We start from the raw sequence: 20,655 nt of genomic DNA on the forward strand, positions 1-20,655 counted from the left end.
GCTTACTGTCGGATCCTGCCGTTTCCGTATCCGTTTTGTTCCATTGTGTTCAGGGCTGAAGTGTTTTCCCTGTGTCAAAAGCTTATGGATTTACAGAAACTTCAAATTAAGTCTGCATAGAACACCTTTCAAATATATAGTAAATACTAGGGATCCTATAATGAGAGATATGCAAATACTTTTCCAGACGATTTAGCAACGCTGTTACTTTTGTTGGTAAACGCTTCCAGCACTTGCCGCAGCGCAAAATGTTGAAGCTTGTATATGACTTTGCATTTGATAGCAATTTGGAATATGTTTGTCTGTCCACTAAACTAGATTACTTCTACTCACAAAGGTAAAACAAATTGGAACTTTTCTTAAAATATATCTCAATACCTCTCAATCTCATTCTGCAACAGTAACATTGTTCATTTCGCTCACGTTTTGCCAGTTCTCAATGCTCGATTGGCTTACAATGGCCGCTTTCGCATATCTCTCATTATAGGATCCCTAGTAAATACCAGAATGAACGTAAAAAGAGCGAACATAAATTATCATCACTATTATTATAATAATAGTAATATTATAATGTCTATAATAGATAGTAGAATTTAAAGATGAGCGAAAGCATGGTTGGGTTTGTTTTTTTTGACCGTATAACCAGGCGCATATGACGTCACACACCATAATATTTTCATTGAAATCGTGCCGTCATGCTCGTTTGGAGACAGAGGATTTATTTTCACTCAGCTATTGGCGCTTTTATGTTGCATGAAGAAGAAGAAGCAGAAAGATGATAATCGAAAAAATCTCCACGGGAAACCATACGAAGAAGTTTTTAAAAGTCTTATCAAAAATTCTAAAAGCAATTTAATTAAAGCGGTACGGGGTTGGACTTTTCTTATACTGTGTTTTAAGTGTAATATTACAAAATAAAATTTCGAAAATTAGGAATAGTGCCACAACTGGTGCATGCGTTCCTATTATGGATTAATCAATTTTGAGGATAATAACAAATTTTATTGTGGTTTTCACAGCTGTTCTAAGGAGTAGGAAGTAAAACCTTTCGCTTGATATATAAAGTGCTCCCACATGCCTTTTACTTATTTTTTTAAAAATAGTTGTTCTTATGTATGGCGACAATTGGTACACCCACCATATTGTGTTTATTATGGAACGTAGGGGAAAGTGGGGTAAGATGGCCATATGGGGCAAGACAGCCAACGCTAATTATGCCTTAAGTGAGCATTATATTCACATTATTATTACAAGAGATGATTCACAATAATGTAAATGGGCTATACAACTGAAAAATGCACTTTGACAACCTCACTTGTTCTTGTAATATTGATTTGAAGATGGTTTAGTTAAAATTCGAAATTAGTTTTAGGCAAATTCTGATATTGTCGTAGTGCCAGTTGTTGAGAAATCAACATGAAATACGACATTTTTAAACGAAGCATCATTCGAACATAATCCATAGAAGTGCAAGAAATGTGTCCCCTATTCTAAATAAATTTAGCAAACTTTTGATATAGTTTATGGTCCATGCTCGTCTTGCCCCGAGGGGGTGGTCATATTGCCCCATATGGTAAATATAGGCATCATAAAAACACCTTTTTTAAAACCAGTTTATAAGATACTGAAACTTTATTAATCAGTGTTTATTGATACTTATGTCAAAGACGGGTCATCATAAAGATGTTTAATGGACAAATCAGCAGAATTTGAAGGAGTGTCACTATTTTACAAGGATTACCGCTTAGGATGGCCATCTTGCCCCACTTTCCCCTACACACGGTCAAGCAGTTTGACCAACATTGACTCCACCTCTCGTTTATTCAAACATCCATCTAGTTTTACCAACAGCGGCACGAACAATCAATTTATTCGACCAACAATATCACACACGAACGACCATAGCGCCAACTTGAGCACCAACCATCAAAACATATATGGGGGTTTGTGCAACTTCACTACAAATGCTCAAACATGTTCGACGAACCTTGACTCCGCCCCCGACTACTCAAACCAAAATCAAACCGTTTTAATTTTTTACAACCTAGCCGCCAACTGTCAAATGGTTGTTCGAAAAACTTCACATACGTTCAAACAAAGCAGCAACCGAAGCATTTACTTGGGGGCGGAGTCAATGTTCGTCGAACTGCTTGACTGGTGTGTACGTTGCATTATACAGTAGAAGAAAAGTCCAACCCCGTACTGCCTATCGTTTTTAATTAAATTGCTTTTAGAATTTTTGAGAAGAGTTTTAAAAACTTCTTCGTATGGTTTCCCGTGGAGATTTTTTTCGATTATCATCTTTCTGCTTCTTCTTCTTCATGCAACAACAAAGCGCCAATAGATTCCACTATCTATAATCAACACTATTTTGGGTTAACTCTTTCAGGACGGATAGGTCATATATGCCCAGCGCGCTGGGCAAATATGACCCATCCGTCCTGGAAGGATTAATTAAGGGGTCGTACACATATTCCGTAAGCACTTATAGGGGAGGGGCGGTCCATCGATTTCTTACGCACCATATAAATAAAAAATCATTTGTATGAAAAAAATCTTACATGGGAGAAGGGGGGGTCGAAAAACCCAGAAAAATTGGGGTCCAACGATTTCTTACTGCCATATTAGAGATGGAGTTCCAATTAACTGGTACTAATTGCTACTTCCGATACTAATTTACAACGTTTGCAAGATCATTGGATTTCACATGTACTCACGGACATTAACGGGACCCATTGGCACTAACAGCCAATAGCGCTTATTGGAACTAATTGGAACTCAAAACACTGCAGGGTATTTATCGACACTTAGAGAAACTTGTGCTATCCTTTGGAACTGACAGAACTCTTTAGTATTCATATACACTCACTGGTTTTCACAGGAACCCATTAGTATTCACGGCCACTAATGAGCACTCATAAACACCCACTGACACTGATAGGCATTTCCAGGACCTGATGGCACTCTTTGGTCCTTACGGGTTCCACACAGGTTCCTAGGGGCAGTAGGGGCAATATGAACATACAGGGCAATATGAGCCACCCTCATTTTGAGCTTATTGACAAGTTTTATCATGTAAAAGTTATATGATCTTTAAGAAGATGCTCCACATATGCATCAACGTGAAAACCGCATTGAAATTCAATTCAAACATGAAAATACACTTGAAAATGTAAATTTTCGCTGCATAAGCAAAATTATTATAAGATTTGGAGTTTATAAATAAGGTTTTGACACAAAACTGATTAAAATACAGATCAAAATACACCACAATCAAAAGATATATTAAAATTGAATATTGTACACACATGTTTGTATTGATACAAATCTGAATTTATCATAAAACTTTTTTTTCCCAAAACCAGTATCTTTGGGGCAATATGGGCATACCTGCACAGAGCAAGATGTCAGGCCTTAAAATGCGAACGATTTCAAATTTCAGTATTCAAATACAAGAATATTATCATATATGTAAGATTCAATACGGAAAAATTACAACAGCGCATTACTGCGATTGAAACAGAAAAAATGACCATTGGCCAATTGAAATATGGCTGTTCAAACGGTGAAGAATGGCAAATCGGTTCAGTCCGCTGTTGTGCGGGTTTTTTAATTTTATTTGGTATGGAATACTCACAACTGTTGTAGGTATATCATATTCTTCCATATTACGATACTTTTTTCGCCTAATTAAACGTTTTAGATGGGTGGCCCATACTGCCCCATATGGTGGCTCATATTGCCCCGTATAGTCGGGAACACACATTGAAATCAATACATTTTCAAAAGTGCATTCCAACAATTTCCAAACGCATTTTTCGTCATTCATCGACGTTATATGAAAGGTAACATTCTCTAGTATAAGTCAACTACATTTGAACGATGTTTTGTTGAGCTTTTCAGCGCTTTTCGGAACGATTTCCTTAGGTGGCCCATATTGCCCCGATCACCCTATTGGTACTGTAGTAGAACTGTAGGAACTCACTAGAACGTAAAATCGATGGCCCTCATAGGCACAGACACTTGCACCTCTAATAGACAACGGCAGTTTTATTCATACTACCGTGATAAATGATGGATTGACAGAATCAGGAGACTGAAACTCCTGTCATATATGTACTAAGTTCGCACTCATATATTGTAATTCGGCTATCTTGATAAGCATTTTTTTTTTGCCCAGTGATTTGAGTACATGTTAATCAAGCCGTTATGCGAACAAGATAATTAAGGGGGCTCAGAATAGAGCCGTTTTTTGTTCTAATGCGAATAAAGAGATATTTTGATATCAACTTGCTAGTGATAATATTATGTGCAAATTATTATTAAATTATTAAATTATTAAACTATCAATTATTATTATAATATTATATGCAAATTTATCTTGCCGTTACTAAGCTGTCGCACTTTGATTTTCTCTTTTGATGCTGCATGGAAGAGCATAAATTCGCAAGACTCTATATGCTTAAAGTCAGTTGAAAGCTGTAAACGAATAATCTCACATGTATACAGTTTTAACAGTTTGTGGTACTGTTTTTAGACAAATAACAACAAATTGAACGGGTTGTTAAGTTATGCCAGCATAAACAAATTGCAAAATTTTCGCTCGACAGTATGTTAAAATGTCGACATATAATGCAGCAAATATAAAATATTTCAATGATAAAGCGTCGTAACAGTTTAATTTCAAGTATAAATTGAAAAAAAAAATCGATCCTAAACAAAGGTTATGGACTCGGATTTCTTATTTTTGATCGCAATCAGACAAGATCGGTAAGAATAAGCGATAGAAAAAAACCATAGCCAATAGAAAACAAAGCTGTGTTGAGATAATTTTGATGATGAAAAATTCAAACTAGATTCTGAATAAGCTGTCAATCTGACGTAGTGCACTCTGACATAGATTCTTATTAAATTCCCCTATTCTGCGGGTGAAGACGGCCTTACAATTGAGGTCGAAACAAGTATCTTTCATTTTGTAGTAGTAACAAGTAGTATTCCATTTTGTATAACATTGTACCAAAAAGCAAGCAATGATGTAATCCCTATATCGGTAAAAAAAATAAGGGACGAGCATACAGGTTCATAGATATTACTTTGAGAATATGACGAATACTTATGTCCATCAGTGTAACCTACATGTATGCTGAATTTTTATGCTGATTATAATCTTGGCAACGATTTAACATATAAAGGATCACCTTTGACGCAATATTAATATAAATTGGAAATACATTCTAAATACTTACATTTTCCTTCAATTCCACTTCACTTGTTTTTTATTTAAACGCAATATTTTAAAAAAAACTTCGCGAGCAAATAAAATTACGTTAACCTCTCACTAATTTTTTGGGCCATAGGCAATTTCTAAACGAATATTTTTTCGAACATTGCTTTCGAAACGAAGGGTCCAACGATTGCAATAATATAGCACACGCTAAGTTAAATCTAGGCATATTATTATTATATTAACGCAATATAGGCCTTTTCGTGTGACACTGCCGAGACTGCACTTGTTTACAACCGCTGAACAGGCCCGCAAGTCCGAAGCTGTCACTTCCATAGAAGAACTGTCAATTGACGGTAAAATCAGCTGATTTTAAACGTCTTGTGAAAAGGCCTATTTACCCAATTTTTTCATGAGAAAACTGTCAAAAAGTGAACGTATTCATTCGGCGTGGATTTCTTGCGAGTAAATAACAATCTGAGGCAGCGGATTGGCGCTTTGATGTTCAATGAAGATGAAGAAGCAGAAAGATGATAATCGAAAACATTTCCACTGGAAAGCATACGAAGAAGTTTTTAAAACTTTTTTCATAAATTCTAAAAGAAATTTAATTAAAAACGGTAATCAGTACGCGGTTGGATTTTTTTATATGTACTGCAACATCAAATCACCAATAGAGTCAAAACGAGAGAAGTTTTGAGCATTTTGAGCTGTAGTAGCTGAGAGAATTGAAACTGGCTAATAAAAAAAAATATTCCAAACACTCTTCGAAACTTTGGTAAAATGAGTAAATTTTTCATACACTCTACAAATATTGTGAGTGTCAATCAATTTTGAGATTATGCGCAGAAGAAAAACAAACATATCCTTACACATGACGAATCGAACATTAGTGTGCGTGCGCCAAATGGTCGGAGTTCAGCCAAATCGCACCAAGCGCCAACAAAAAAATACTCATTTTTGCCCAATTGACGGTAAAATCATCTGTTTTCGAACGTCTCGTGAAAAGGCGTATACAATAAATTCTTCTCATCGGTGAGTAAAATCAAAATTAGCGAGCAGTATAATTATAGGCCTTTTGACGAGACGTTTGAAAACAGCTGATTTTACCGTCAATTGACAGTTCTTGTATGAAAGTGACAGCGTCGGATTTGAACGGTTTGCTCAGCAGTTGTAAACAAGTGCAGTCCCGGCAGTGTCACATGAAAAGGCCTATACGTATACGAGCTTATTTTTACCCATTGTCTTGCCCCTCACGGTTACTGGCTAAAACCCATTAATGGGTAAAAAGTATACATTTTTGATGATCTATGAAACTGTCTAAAAGGGTAATTTTAAAAGTTGTTCAATGGGTAAAAATACCCATGTTCAAAATTAGAAAGAAGTTTAAAAATGTGCATTTTTTTACCCATTAATGGGTGAAAAAATAGTTGCGAATATTTTCAAATTGTTTTTCTGTTTTCTCCCGGTTGAAAAATTCAATCAATGAGCCCTCGTATGGACGTAAGTAAATAAACTACTTTAATTTTATTTATCTAATATTAACTATACTAATGATAAAACCATATAAAACTGCTCAATTATACTCATAGGTCATCGAAAGTATGGAGTTCCAGAGGAAAATAGTTCCTTCCAGGCTGTCTCAGGTTTTTGCCAGCCTGAACCAAAATCACAACAGGTTTCCGATTTCACAACAGGTGTAACAGTAAGTATTTGAAATAAATCATTAGAATTATGCTTTAAACTGGTTGATGAATCTGAACTAGGAACGCGCGACCGGCAGAAAACGCGGATCATCGTCCGGAGACAAACCATCGCAATCATGGACAAGATTATCACCTGTCATAAGCATCCGGACTCCGGATCAAGCCTGAAGCAGTCATCACAACTTTTGGATTTTTAATAGTGACTTAACTTGTTTGTGCTCTTATATTAACAAGAAGATTAATAAAAATGTGTTTTTTACTGATTTTAATTTTACTGCAAAAATCCGCAAAATTCCGAAATTCCGGTGGTAAAATTCATTCTGAAAAATGGGTATTTATTTACCCATTATGCAAAGAAACAGTTTTGGCATGATGGGTAAAATTATACCCATCTTTTGACAGAAAGTCGATTTACCCATTAATGAGTAAACCGGTTTTACTCATTAAATGAGTAGTGGCGGTTTTGCCGAAAATGGGTACCATAGTACCCATTAATGGGTTCTAGCCAGTTACCGTGCTGGCTTCGCCTTGTTTTCGTGTTCGAAAAGTAAGAAGAGTAAAGAGCGGAGCAGAATGCAAGACAAAATTTTCAAAACGACTTATCTGCTTTTGTAAACAAAGATTCAAACGACGATTTGACGCATCTGATAGCTCTCGCACGCAAACCAACACCATCAACAGGTAGCGGAATCCTTCACCTACCTATTGATGGTGTTGGTTTGCGTGGGAGAGCTATTAGATTCGTCAAATCGTCGTTTGAATCTTTGTTTACAAAAGCAGATAGGGGAACTGTTCCGATCTCAATCTCACTGTACATATATCCATCTCATCGCTAAACAAAGAAATACGGCACTAAATTCGTCGCTTCTTTTTGTCAACATGCGTGCTCACTGCTGAAAAAAATCACAAAAATAATAAACAAACCAAATTCCTTCCCATTTCTTTGTTTTTGATGGGATGGAAATAGGAGCTATGAGATGAAGTGGCGAACCGTTCCCCTAAGTCGTTTTGAAAATTTTGTCTTGAGTGGATACGTTTGCGTGCGTTTTGACAGTTTTCCCATTGACTTCTCCAAATAAATAAAAGTGTGTGTGACTTCGCTGTATTCCTGTCAATGTATGCTGTCTTCCTCCAATGAGAATAAATAGAAGGTGAGGAAGAAGACCAAATGCAAGTGTATTAGTGGATGATGAAAAATGTAAACAGCAAATGGTGACGTACATATTTGCACGGCTTCTTATGGAAGCTCGTTCGAATGTAGTAGTGAAAGCTTTTTCGCCATACACAAAAGGCACGCACACAATATATGGATTTCCATACCTTAGTATTTATTTACATTGGTCTTCCTCCAAAAGTATTCGTTATATTTTTGCCGCAACGAGATTACCACCCACTTTTATTTTGTATATCTTATACAGTGACGTTAGTGTCCGAGAAATTGTGCTTGGAGAACTCAATAGCAAACTGTCAAAACGCACGCAAACATATCCATTCTGCTCAGCTCTTAAGAACACGGGCAGATAAATCAACCCAAACTTTGAGTTCAATATATATACGCACTGATGAGAATATCGCAGAAAAATTTACCCAAAATTGGGTAGTTTTCCCTTTCTTTCCCATGATTGCTATCAAAACTAGAGCAAGATGCAAACACCTCACCGAGGTTGCTCAGCCCAATAACCCAAATTTGAGTAAATTCAATATTCTCTATTTTGGGTTGATTGGGTCCGCTTTGGATAAATTAAACTCAGCTTTGGGTAAATTGTTTACATGGGATTAAAGGCAAACTACCTAGTGCCAGAAAAGTCATTTTACTCAAATTTGGGTTATTGGCCCAAACCACGGTTTTGAGTGCAAACAACCCACTTTTGGGTAGTTTTGGTTTTCAGTGAACGACAAACTTTTCTGATGACAGATTTTCTCCAAAGGTTCTATGTTTTCCTATGCATAGTTGACGACCAACAACTTTGCTAAAGGTGATTACGTACAGAACAAAATTTATTGTATGTACGACGGTTTACGTGAAAATCGGGAAAATCGTGATTCGTGCGTAGTCAGATTCAGATAATCGTGTCCGATCGTGAGGCGCCAATAAGTGGATTTGCTAAACGGAACCTGGCCAGGAAGTCCCGGTGCGGCTGCAATGACATTTTTCACAAGTGGTGTCCAATCAATTAGCTAGATTTTACTTGAAGTAGCTCGAAGTTTCTCCCTGGCCTGCTCATGCCTATTTGTCGACAAAAAAGAACGAGCAGGACTGGAACAACTTCGAGCTGCTCATTGGACAGCACTACAATCAGTACACGGAGGATGCTCTATCGCAGAAAGTGATCCGATTGTGAAGGAAGAAGTACGGAACCAGGGTCCAGCTTTCAAGTACGGGACGTGTAGTAGCAAACTGTCGCATCAAGCTCCCGGTAGACTCTGTTGTGGATGATAATTTGCAATTGAATCGCGTTGCAGCGCCGAAACATGAAAATAACCAGCATAACAGCTGCTTCTTTTTGCGATAAAGTTTTAAGAATGCGTACCAGAAAAAAATGACTGATTTCCCAGATCTGGCAAGACCTGTGGTGGTCACTGTTCATTACTATGTACCATAGACGAACAGATCATCTCATTCCACTCGATTCAATGAGTCCTTCCTGAGGATGAGATCCAAGTTATTCAGTGTATTGTCGGAATCGCAGTGCATCTTGTTCACGAATACAAGGATGGTATCGATTGAAAACACACAGTGCCGGAAGCCGTGTTGGCGTCACATGTGCACTATGTTGAATAAAAACTGCCACGCCATGTCCCGACCTGTTTGGGAAAATTAAGGGACCAACTCTACTGCAACAGTTGATCATCCTTCAAGAACTGGACTGGACTGGAAAATCGCTAAACAAAAAACTGGGCCTTGAAAAGAAGCACGTATATTTGACGGAAGCAGATCGTAACTTTTTCGTCATTTGGTTAATTTAAATGTATTTTATTTTAAATTAAATTTTTAATTGCTGTCAATTGAATTACCTTTTTTGATTTTGTTTTATTTGTTTTATCACGCATCTTACATCAGCAGGGAGGTGTATACTATAAATCCCTTTAAAAATGTTACACATGAAGTATTTTAGCTTGTTTTACACACCTGTCTTTCTTGGCCTAGCGGTAAGACGCTCAACTATAAAGCAACACCATAGTGCTGTCCAATGAGAGCTTGAAGTAGCTCGAAGTTTCTCCCTGTCCTTCTCATGCCCATTTGTTGACAAAAGAACGAGCAGGACGGGAACAACTTCGAGCTGCTTGATGCTAAGCAACTGGATTCGATTCCCGGTTCTGTCATGGACATTTTCTCGACTTCCCTGTGCTAGAGTATTAGGGTAAGACACCCAGAAATCGCCCTCCCCCCAGTTATCGCCCACCTATTTTAAAACTTTCATTTCTCGAAAACTAGTTGTTGGAAACAGTTAAAGTTCAGTTTTTTTCATAATTGATTGATGCTTGTATGGAAATTTTTTGACTGTAACTGTTTTCAACAACTAGTTTACGAGAAATGAAGATTTTAAAATAGGTGGGCGAAAACTGGGGCGTGGGCGATTTCTGGGTGTCTTACCCTACTGTGTTAGCATAGATGAACACAGACGCCTCACTAAACACATGCTCCTTACCTCGCCTTTTAAACGTTGGGTTAAATTTTTCGCATCACGTATGTGATGCGTCTGTTTCTCTGTGATGTTATGATATAAGCATCGATTATGTTATGAATAAGATCGGCTCATTGGGAAATATGGTCAACAATGATTATTATTATATCAGTAAGAACTACACACCCAGGTTTTTTTACGCGGTTGGAATTAATTAATTTTTCGGTTAACCTGAACTTTTACAGCTTTTCAAATACCCCCTGAATTTTCTTTGATTTTTTGTGAATTTTTTGGTGGGGTTAACTCATTGCTTCATTGACCCTGAAGGTCTTAAACGACCAAAACCAAACCGTGTAAAAAAAAACCTGGGTGTATTCATATTCGTTTGGATAAAAGGAATGATCAATAACAATGTAAAGAGGATATAGAACCAAAATAATGTTTTTTTCGGAAACATGAGTAAATGCCTAAGTATTTATTCGAAGTTAATTCAGGCGAGAAACCTAACGTAATATGAGTTTATCTAGTGCTTTAGAATGTGGAGTAGTGAATTATAATAAATAGAATATTCGACTGTTTTATTGGGGATTCATTAGGTGATGGCATCATTCAGTCCTTACCGATTCAGAGTGTATCTTGGTTAGGGTTCGACTTCTAGAGATAATCAGCTGATTAGTGGACCAAAATCAGACAGAAAAGTTACCCAAGATATGAGCCTACTGCTAGAATATCTATAGACGATGATCAAGAAAATGTTGGTCTAGTAATGGTCTCTCAAAGAAAAATAAATTCAGGAAACTGGTCATATGAGTCTACCAAAATTTTATTTTGAAACTAGTCGATCAGAGAGAGCAGCCTAGTTAGTCTCATACGAGATGAGTGCCTGTGTGAGTGTGAATGAGTGAGTACAATAAGTACTGCCTATCTCTCGGAAGTAATGCTGGGAGGCGGTTTCTGGGGGAAACTAACGAGCCTGGATTAATAACAAAGAGGGGAAATGTCAAGATTGGAATAGCGCATTTGCTGTCAAATCGGTTGTTCCAATCGAGCACAATGTTGTTAAAGGTAGGAATATTGCGTCTCTTTGTTTTCAACCCACCCTGGTCAAAGGAAACGATGGTGGAGCCCAAGGAGGGTTTAGTGGGTATGACTAGCCAAGGCTGGGAGTTCCGCACTCCGGTACACTGCTGTAAGGTAATTTGGCAACTACTGAACATGTGTTATTGGATAAGTGCATAAAGCATTACTCCATGAAAATACTTTGTATACGAGAAAGGCAAAAAAGGCCCGCATGAAAGATATTTATCGATGTCCAGCCTTATCCTGTTGCCAAGTTAGATTTCCATTGAATAGCTGCACAGATTTCACGAATTAGAAATTTATATTAGTGCTGTCCAATGAGCAGCTCAAGTAGCACGAAGTTGTTCCCGTCCTGCTCGTTCTTTTTTGTCAACAAATGGGCATGAGCAGGACAGGGAGAAACTTCGAGCTACTTCGAGCTCTCATTGGACAGCACTATTATTTATCTTTTCACAAATAGGGTTAACGGTCTTTGAATTCACACCATGTACCCAAATCAATACCATTCGAAAACAAAGAATGAGTGCTGTCCAATGAGCAGCTCGAAGTAGCTCGAAGTTGTTCCCGTCCTGCTCGTTCTTTTCTGTCAACAAATGGGCATGAGCAGGACAGGGAGAAACTTCGAGCTACTTCAAGCTCTCATTGGACAGCACTATGGTGCACAATTTTTTTTCTCATTTTTGTGATTTTTTAGCAGTGAGCATGCCGGACATGACACAAATTAAGCCTAAATTGCCTGTTTTGCGAATGCCATTTATATAGGATCATGTTAATTATAATAAAACAGATACCCTAGCTAGTTTTGTACCCACGTTCTGCATTTTGCCAAAACCTTCAAGGCCATACTCCGATCATTCCATTTTTAACAGGAAATAATAAGTATTCTCCATCAAATGAGCTTCGTTGCAAGTAAATCGGTTAATTGTAAGTATGAAAGAATGAGCTAGATTCTAGTTATTTAAAAAATATGTTTTGGGCATAACTTCCATTCGATCAATTTTCAATAATAAAGATTGTTTTCTATTATTCTATAAAAAGTTTGTCTGTTTAGGGCATCTTTAGTAGAGTTATAAATCGTATGGGAGTTAGGAAATGAAATTGAAACTGTAAAAATGCCATCTTCAACAGACGTTATAGTTTTAAAAATTCGAACAGTTTCGTCGGGAAATTTATAACTGGAATACTGCTCAGTTGTATTTTTGCACGAATTTGCAACAGAATTTACTCGAGTTTTATTTCATTCAAAACAATACAAGATGACGTCATCAGCTACAAAAAATACTATTTCATCGACATCATAACATTTTGACACTTGAATTGGCCTCGGAAGATTATTTTTTCGTTTTCCAGTATAAAACATGGGCAGTTTATAACTGCTACTGCAGATGCATTTCGTGTTTTATATCTTTGACAGTTATAAAATGTAAAACTCGGGAAATAAATGTAACTATAACTGTAACATTACTAAAGATGCCCTTAGTGTACGAAAAAGGTAACAATGGAACTGGTTCTTCCGTCGAATGCATCTTGCCGCAAAAAATCGGCGGAGTATTGCTGTTCCAGAGAAAACTTTCCTCTTTACGGTTCAATTTTTAAACTACCGCAGCTGTCACTTCATACTTTTTCTCTGCTGTTTGGCATGGCATTCTACGATGATAACGCCAAATATCAGAATTTTGTTTCAGTGTGTTGAAGCTTTTCAGGCTTGCTGTAGAACTTTGACAGCTGCGGAAGAACTTTACGGAATCCGCAAAATGGAAAATTTTAAAAAGATCCGCAATATAAGTGCTTACAAAGTGAGACCGATCTCGCTAATTTTCCATAATAGGAATCAATGGGACAGGATTTTGCGTCGAATGAAACTTGATGCGAGCGAATCGGTTGAGGATAAGTGCCCAAAAAATGAGCTAGACTTTTTAATGTGCTTTTATATGAAAAAAAGTATTTTGGCCATAACTTCTAAGCCCATAGTCCGATCGGGTCAATTTCCAATAGGGAACAATGGGATAGGATTCTGCGTCGAATGATACTTGTTGAGAGCAAATTGGTTAAAGATAAGTGCCCAAAAAGTGAGCTAGACTTTTTAATGTGCTTTTATATGAAAAAAAAGTATTTTGGCCATAACTTCTAAGCCCATAGTCCGATCGGGTCAATTTCCAATAGGGAACAATGGGATAGGATTCTGCGTCGAATGATACTTGTTGAGAGCAAATCGGTTGAGGATAAGTGCCCAAAAAGTGAGCTAGGCTCGTTATTGTGCCGTCACAGGAAAGAAAAAGTATGTTGGCCATTACTTCTAAGCCCATAGTCCGATCGGGTCAATTTTCAATAGGAAACAATGGGATGGGATTCTGCGTCGAATGAAACTTGTTGAGAGCAAATCGGTTGAGGATAAGTGCCCAAAAAGTGAGCTAGACTTTTTATTGTGCTCTCATATGAAAAAAAAAAAGTATGTTGGCCATTACTTCTAAGCCCATAGTCCGATCGGGTCAATTTTCAATAGGAAACAATGGGATGGGATTCTGCGTCGAATGAAACTTGTTGAGAGCAAATCGGTTGAGGATAAGTGCCCAAAAAGTGAGCTAGACTTTTTATTGTGCTCTCATATGAAAAAAAAAAGTATGTTGGCCATTACTTCTAAGCCCATAGTCCGATCGGGTCAATTTTCAATAGGAAACAATGGGATGGGATTCTGCGTCGAATGAAACTTGATGAGAGCAAATCGGTTGAGGATAAGTGCCCAAAAAGTGAGCTAGACTTTTTAATGTGCTTTTATATGAAAAAAAAGTATTCTGGCCATTACTTCTAAGCCCATAGTCCGATCGGGTCAATTTTCAATAGGAAACAATGGGATAGGATTCTGCGTCGAATGAAACTTGTTGAGAGCAAATCGGTTGAGGATAAGTGCCCAAAAAGTGAGCTAGACTTTTTAATGTGCTTTTATATGAAAAAAAAGTATTCTGGCCATTACTTCTAAGCCCATAGTCCGATCGGGTCAATTTTCAATAGGAAACAATGGGATAGGATTCTGCGTCGAATGAAACTTGTTGAGAGCAAATCGGTTGAGGATAAGTGCCCAAAAAGTGAGCTAGACTTTTTAATGTGCTTTTATATGAAAAAAAAGTATTTTGGCCATAACTTCCAAGCCCATAGTCCGATCGGGTCAATTTTCAATAGGAAACAATGGGATAGGATTCTGCGTCGAATGAAACTTGTTGAGAGCAAATCGGTTGAGGATAAGTGCCTAAAAAGTGAGCTAAACTTTTTGCGCACACACACATACACACACACACATACACACACACACACACACATACACACACACAGACATCACTCCAATTCGTCGAGCTGAATCGATTGGTATATAACACTATGGGTCTCCGGTCCTCGGATCAAAAGTTTGTTTTTGGAGCGAACATATAGCCTTTACGTATACTTTGTATACGAGAAAGGCAAAACATAAGAAATGAAATAGGGACACGGCAGGTATTTTCGTCTGTTCGTCATAGTCTCGAAAACCAATAAAAGAGACGCTTTTTTGTAAAACTCATACGTACCAAATCGTAGGCTCAGGAGAAACGTTCTGCTATAGTGGAGTTCTAGCAAATGTACGTTGCTTTCGTTGGTTTTAGCCCCTATGACGATGGACGGAAATACCTGCCGTGTCCCTAGATAAAATTGTTCATCGATTTATGTGACATTTGACTCAAACTTAGCGAAGAGAAGACGTAGATCTAACTTCGTTTTCCAGATGCATTTACTCCATCCGATCCGAAGATAGAAACGTACTGACGACTTACTCGTTGCACAGACTCTCCAGAACCATCCCACTTCGCTGACATTGCATCCACCGACTGCCACCGGGCGACCATAAATCATTTTTAATTCGATCCTTGTCCGCGCGCAAAATATTTAACTTAACTCCGATGAAGCCGAACGCTCTCCCTCGTCGTCGTCGGTACGCCGGCTGGTCGTCCGAGATTGCAACACGCCCATTGCACGTCAAATTAAGCTCATTTTTTTCAACACCCGCAAAAAAGGCGGTGGACTTCCCCGGGGCGACGGTTAGCAGCTCCCCAGGCCACTTCTCCGTTTGACTTCGAACATTGTGCTGCACTCGAACGCGGAGACACATTTCCTCGCCTCTGTGGTCATTTATCATTGGTTGCAGACATAAAACTCGGCTTATTAGTTCCGAACTCGATTGGAAAATGCGCGGACGGTTGCTTCTGAAAATGGGCTGCGGGAGTGGGAGAACATCGAAAATCCGCACCGAGATGGACATAAAACAAGGTAAAAGCAAATTAAATTCCTTAATTTGACCATTTTTATTACCGGTTCGGGCATAATTCATCCCTTGCGTCGTTTGATAGGGCGGATTACTCGAGCATGCAGAAGCGAATGCAATTAATAGCAACATTTTTGTAAGCACAGCTCCAGGATGCATTTGACAGATTTCGTATATAAAAACAAGCAAATTTCAGACATTCAATCGTTTTTTAGAATATTGTCCTCTCAAATAAATCTTCTTTAGAAAACGATATTGATTGACAATAAAGCGTTGTTACTAGATGTTTGTTCACTCTATCACGATAAAACAAATGTTCATTTGGTATCTATAAAAAAATAAATATTGCCTATTTGTGTGAAAATTTCCATTGTTCTTGCAACAAAGCGCATCCCGTCGAGACACGTTTGAACGATTTTCCTCCTCTAAAACCGAATCAATTACGAGGGCATGCACTTTCTGGATCCAATTCGTTCACTACGAACTAGTGCCACTTTCCAAAGGAAAACCGATGAGGTCGACCGAGACCGTTCACACTGCACCCATTCAGTCAGAGCGGGCGTCACGAGCGGGCACTGTTCTATATATTTTAGTTTTACGATGCACCCGATCCACTTTTCACCCCACCGCAGTTATCGCAGCAGTGACTTATGGTCCACAAACGACGACAGAACGAGACAAGCGGGTATGATGGCGAAACGGCCAGGACAGGAGTGACTTGGTGCTACTGATACTATCTGGTAAACAACCACCAGCGAAGGACGATTTTCATTGCAATGAGTCTTTGAACTGCAAGGGACTCGCAATGCATTGACTTTCCCTTTATGACATGGTGGTGTATCAAAATATCCGGAGTTATTAGCGGTCTTCAGTATGTTGTGCGTCTTTTTATCTAATGATTAATTATCAATTATAAATTTAAAAAACCTGTATCCACTTAGCGGTGTTAGTGCCTTTCTCGTGCAAAAAAAAAATACCAAAAAGTATGAATGAGTATTTTTTAGCGTGTTTTGGGCATACAAAATAGTATTTTGGCCATAACTTTTGATCCAATTTTCAATAGCAAACAATGGGACAGGATTCCCCGTCAAATGGGTTTTGTTGCGAGTAATTCGGACAGTGCTAAGGTGTAAAAAGTGTGTCAACAAAATGTACACTTTAAGGATATGCGGTATTTCGAAAAATTCCGTTTCAGGTGGTTCGAAATGAAATTCCGCGGAATTTCGCGGAAGTAAAGCATGGCGAAATCTTATTTTTCGATTTCGTTTCGTTTCGTTAAATTCGTCAGCAAAATTTTGGTTTCAACTAAATTAAACGGAATTCCGCGGAATTTCGAAACTCATATTAACCATTACTAAAGTTCTCACAATCCAAAAATTAAGGCTGCGCCGCTGAAACAAATAAATCATGAATGCTGCATTGAAGAATTATTCCCATGTACAATTAGTCGGGATTCAATCGCACCAAACGCCTTTTTGTCTGACTTGTGATACTTTTGGAAAGGGAAAATATTTCATATCTATTCATGCCCGCATTTGTTGTTTGCCTTGAGGGATATCTGATACGATTTGTGACAAATTGGATCTGATACGAAAAATCTTGTACCAAAAAAAAAATGTTTTTAAGTGGCGTTTACGCAATTTCGTTCCGAATCAACATACACATATTAGGTTTTCTTCTAAAAAGTTCTCAAGCGTTTTTAAAAAAATGTTTTAGCAGAAAACGGAATACACATTTGTTGATTGAAAATAATGTTATACGATTTAAAATAATGATATACGTAGTCCATATTACCGAACCTTCTATTGGAAGTTCGCCTTCGCAGTGTAATGAAAGCATTTCGGTACAACTTTGTTGGGAACAGAAGACAAAATTACTCAAGTTTACGTATAATAGCATTTAAATCCATTGCGCATCTGCTAAATCATTTAATTCATTCCTCTTCTTTTAGATCGGATTATCAATAGATTCTCGTAGAATAATGCCTCTGCAAAAAACAAGAGATAAGGAAAACTTAGCGCAATAATCATTTTGATGGAGCAGTTTATTCAAGCTCTATCTGGAATAAGGGCGAATGTCGCAAGAGAGGATCTCTTCGTCGACTTCCTCTCTTTTTAATAAAAGTGACAAGCAGCGGATTTCTTTGGGGTTTATCACCTCAACACGATAGAAAACAATGCGAACTTGCATGGGGTGATAAACTGCAAAGAAATCATCTGCTTGTCACTTTGATTTAAAAGAGGGGAACTCGACGAAGGGAACTCTCTCTTGTGACATTCGCTTTTTTACCAGATAGAGCTTGATATTTTTTACTATTTACTATTTTACTATTTTACATTCGATAACTGTAACATGCTTACGATTCAGCTGACGAATACCGTGTAGGGTAAGACGGTATAATATGCCCCCCTAAGGCAATACTTTGATAACTTTTTACTTTTCAAAATAATGTATGCAAACTTTGTGTTATTTGGTAGTCCAGGAAGTCGCAAATGCATTGTCCGTGAGTAGTCATATAAAAATATTACAGAGAACACGTAATAAAGCTTTTTTGAAAAGTCGTGAAAAAATGGATTTCAAAAATTGCCTGGGCAATACGCCCCACCTTAGCCAAAGACGTTTCATAGCCCTTCATTAGCATTTTATCAATCCCATAATAAAAAGGTTACAAATCCTTATGTGCTTGACATTAAAAAACCAACATAAGTCCATTTAATCAGGTTTGAATTACATTTCAATAGTTCCCATATAATTTGGAAGCAACTGCTGCAAGCTCGCCGCGCTTGTGTCCAGTTGGCAAGGGCATATCGTCCTGCCTACACTGGGGCGTTTTGATCAGTGAAACAAATTTTCGAAAAACGTAAAATTTATGAAGATGGTAGCAATTTTATATCATATCAACCACTCAGAAAAGTTATTTTGTTGTCCAACTGAGTGCTCCAGTGCAAGTTTTGCGGACAGTATGCTAGCGTCGCTCCAGAATGTTGAGCAAACAAACATGAAAAGTTACATAAAAACTGTAACTTTTTGTATTTTGCTATTATTTTCATTATGTAATACAAAAATACTTCCACATTCACATAGTATGATGGTTTTACAAATATTTAAATATACCAAATGATTTGGACCCTTAGTTAGCTACAGTTTTCTAGAAATCGAAGAGTGGCGTTTTGGCCAGGTGGGGCGCATTATATCGTCTTACCCTAATAACTGAAACGCGTATGGAAAATGTCCATGGTTCACACAATTTAAAAAAAAAAAAAATATGAGCAATTGTCCACGCGAGGGTGTGTAAAGCTCCTCAGTGCCGCCAACGCAGACTGCCCGACATACGAACTCAATCTCACCAAGTGATGGAGTTGGCTCACACTATGTATGTAAACAAGATGATACTGCCTTCTAGTGACAATTCGGAATGAACACTAGCTCTAAAAGTAAACATTCTTAGCACACTAGGGGCCTTTCACAAATTACGTAACGTTGAAGGGTTAGGGAGGGGGTCAAGCCGAGCGTTACGACCCATACAAAAAAAAAATAAACCTTTCATACAAAAAGTGTTAAGAGTGAAGTCCAAAATCACCAAATTTTGCGCTACGTAATTTTACAAAGAACCCCTAGCACCGCGAAACAGGGGCATAACGACAAACTTCAAAATTACCAGTATGTACAAAATTTTAAACAACTTTGCGTCATGAGCAGCGTTTGAATCCAAAGGAGAATGAGAACATCTCTCACTTATCATGTCTGTATACACTCTCGATAGGTAGCATACCGTGAGAGGCGTTTTTCGGTAGCTTTTACGATAGTGAACTGATTCGGGGGGCTACAACCCATGATAAATTTCTTTTAATAAGTCTCACTTGCTGGGGCACCGGTTTTGATGATGTATTTACACTAGTTTTACACAGCTGTGCGAAAAAATATGGTCCCCAAAATAACATAAGCGACGTGTTTTATCAAACCCCTTCGGTGTGGGCCGCCTATCCAAATCAGTTTTTTCCAACTTGTATACTGCCGTCATACGCATATTTGTCCTATGTTTGCTGAGATTTCATATGTACATGGGACAGTTATGCGTATAACGGCAGTATACAAGTGCGATAGTTTTGTTTCCATGGCTTGTTATGATTCGAAGTGGTTTTTGCCTCATCGTTGTTCATTATCTATCAAAAGCGACTTCTGCAAACCCTGGGGCCTGTAGCATAATCGAAATTTTACTAATAATATTAGTAGCGTAGCTTGTAACTTGTATTTTTCAGTTGCATAATTAATCTACAAGTATGAATTTACAAAACTAATATTACAAGTTGACCGCACTAATAATATTATTGGAATTTACAAGTAACTGTTGCATAAAGAAAATACAAGTTAAAATTATTAGCGTTGGCTTGTAGTTTCTTTTACAAGTATGAATGTTGCTGTAATTTGATTTACAAGTAGCTTTCATTTTATTATTTGTGCTGTGCAAAGTAATTATGCATCGTTTAATTGTTTTAAACGACTTAACAAAGAAAGAAACTACTATTCTAGTTGTTTCAAATTACCATATAATGAAATACTGTGCACTAAGAATAAATTTCTCGTTCCCATATAACACTGAGAATTATGAAAATTTTCAAATGACTTTGGATATAGTAGAAGTACTTTAAGTGCTGACATCAAGTATTCAAATGGAGGGGCGCTAAAGATAATTAGCAATTTATTATGCAGTACACAGGAACCAAAAACTAC

General features: G+C 37.7%; 1 long non-coding RNA gene across 1 annotated transcript; it reads left to right on the plus strand.

Moving 5' to 3' along the window:
• Window positions 1-6,621: 6,621 nt before the first annotated feature.
• LOC134215502 (uncharacterized) lies at window positions 6,622-7,110 on the plus strand. The gene is made up of 3 exons (XR_009980193.1): window positions 6,622-6,727; window positions 6,817-6,929; window positions 6,991-7,110. It is a non-coding gene; the product is annotated as an uncharacterized LOC134215502 (long non-coding RNA).
• The last annotated feature ends 13,545 nt before the right edge of the window (window positions 7,111-20,655 follow it).

This window comes from Armigeres subalbatus, chromosome 2 (genome assembly GCF_024139115.2).
Source record: "Armigeres subalbatus isolate Guangzhou_Male chromosome 2, GZ_Asu_2, whole genome shotgun sequence".
Taxonomy (NCBI): Eukaryota; Metazoa; Arthropoda; class Insecta; order Diptera; family Culicidae; genus Armigeres; species Armigeres subalbatus.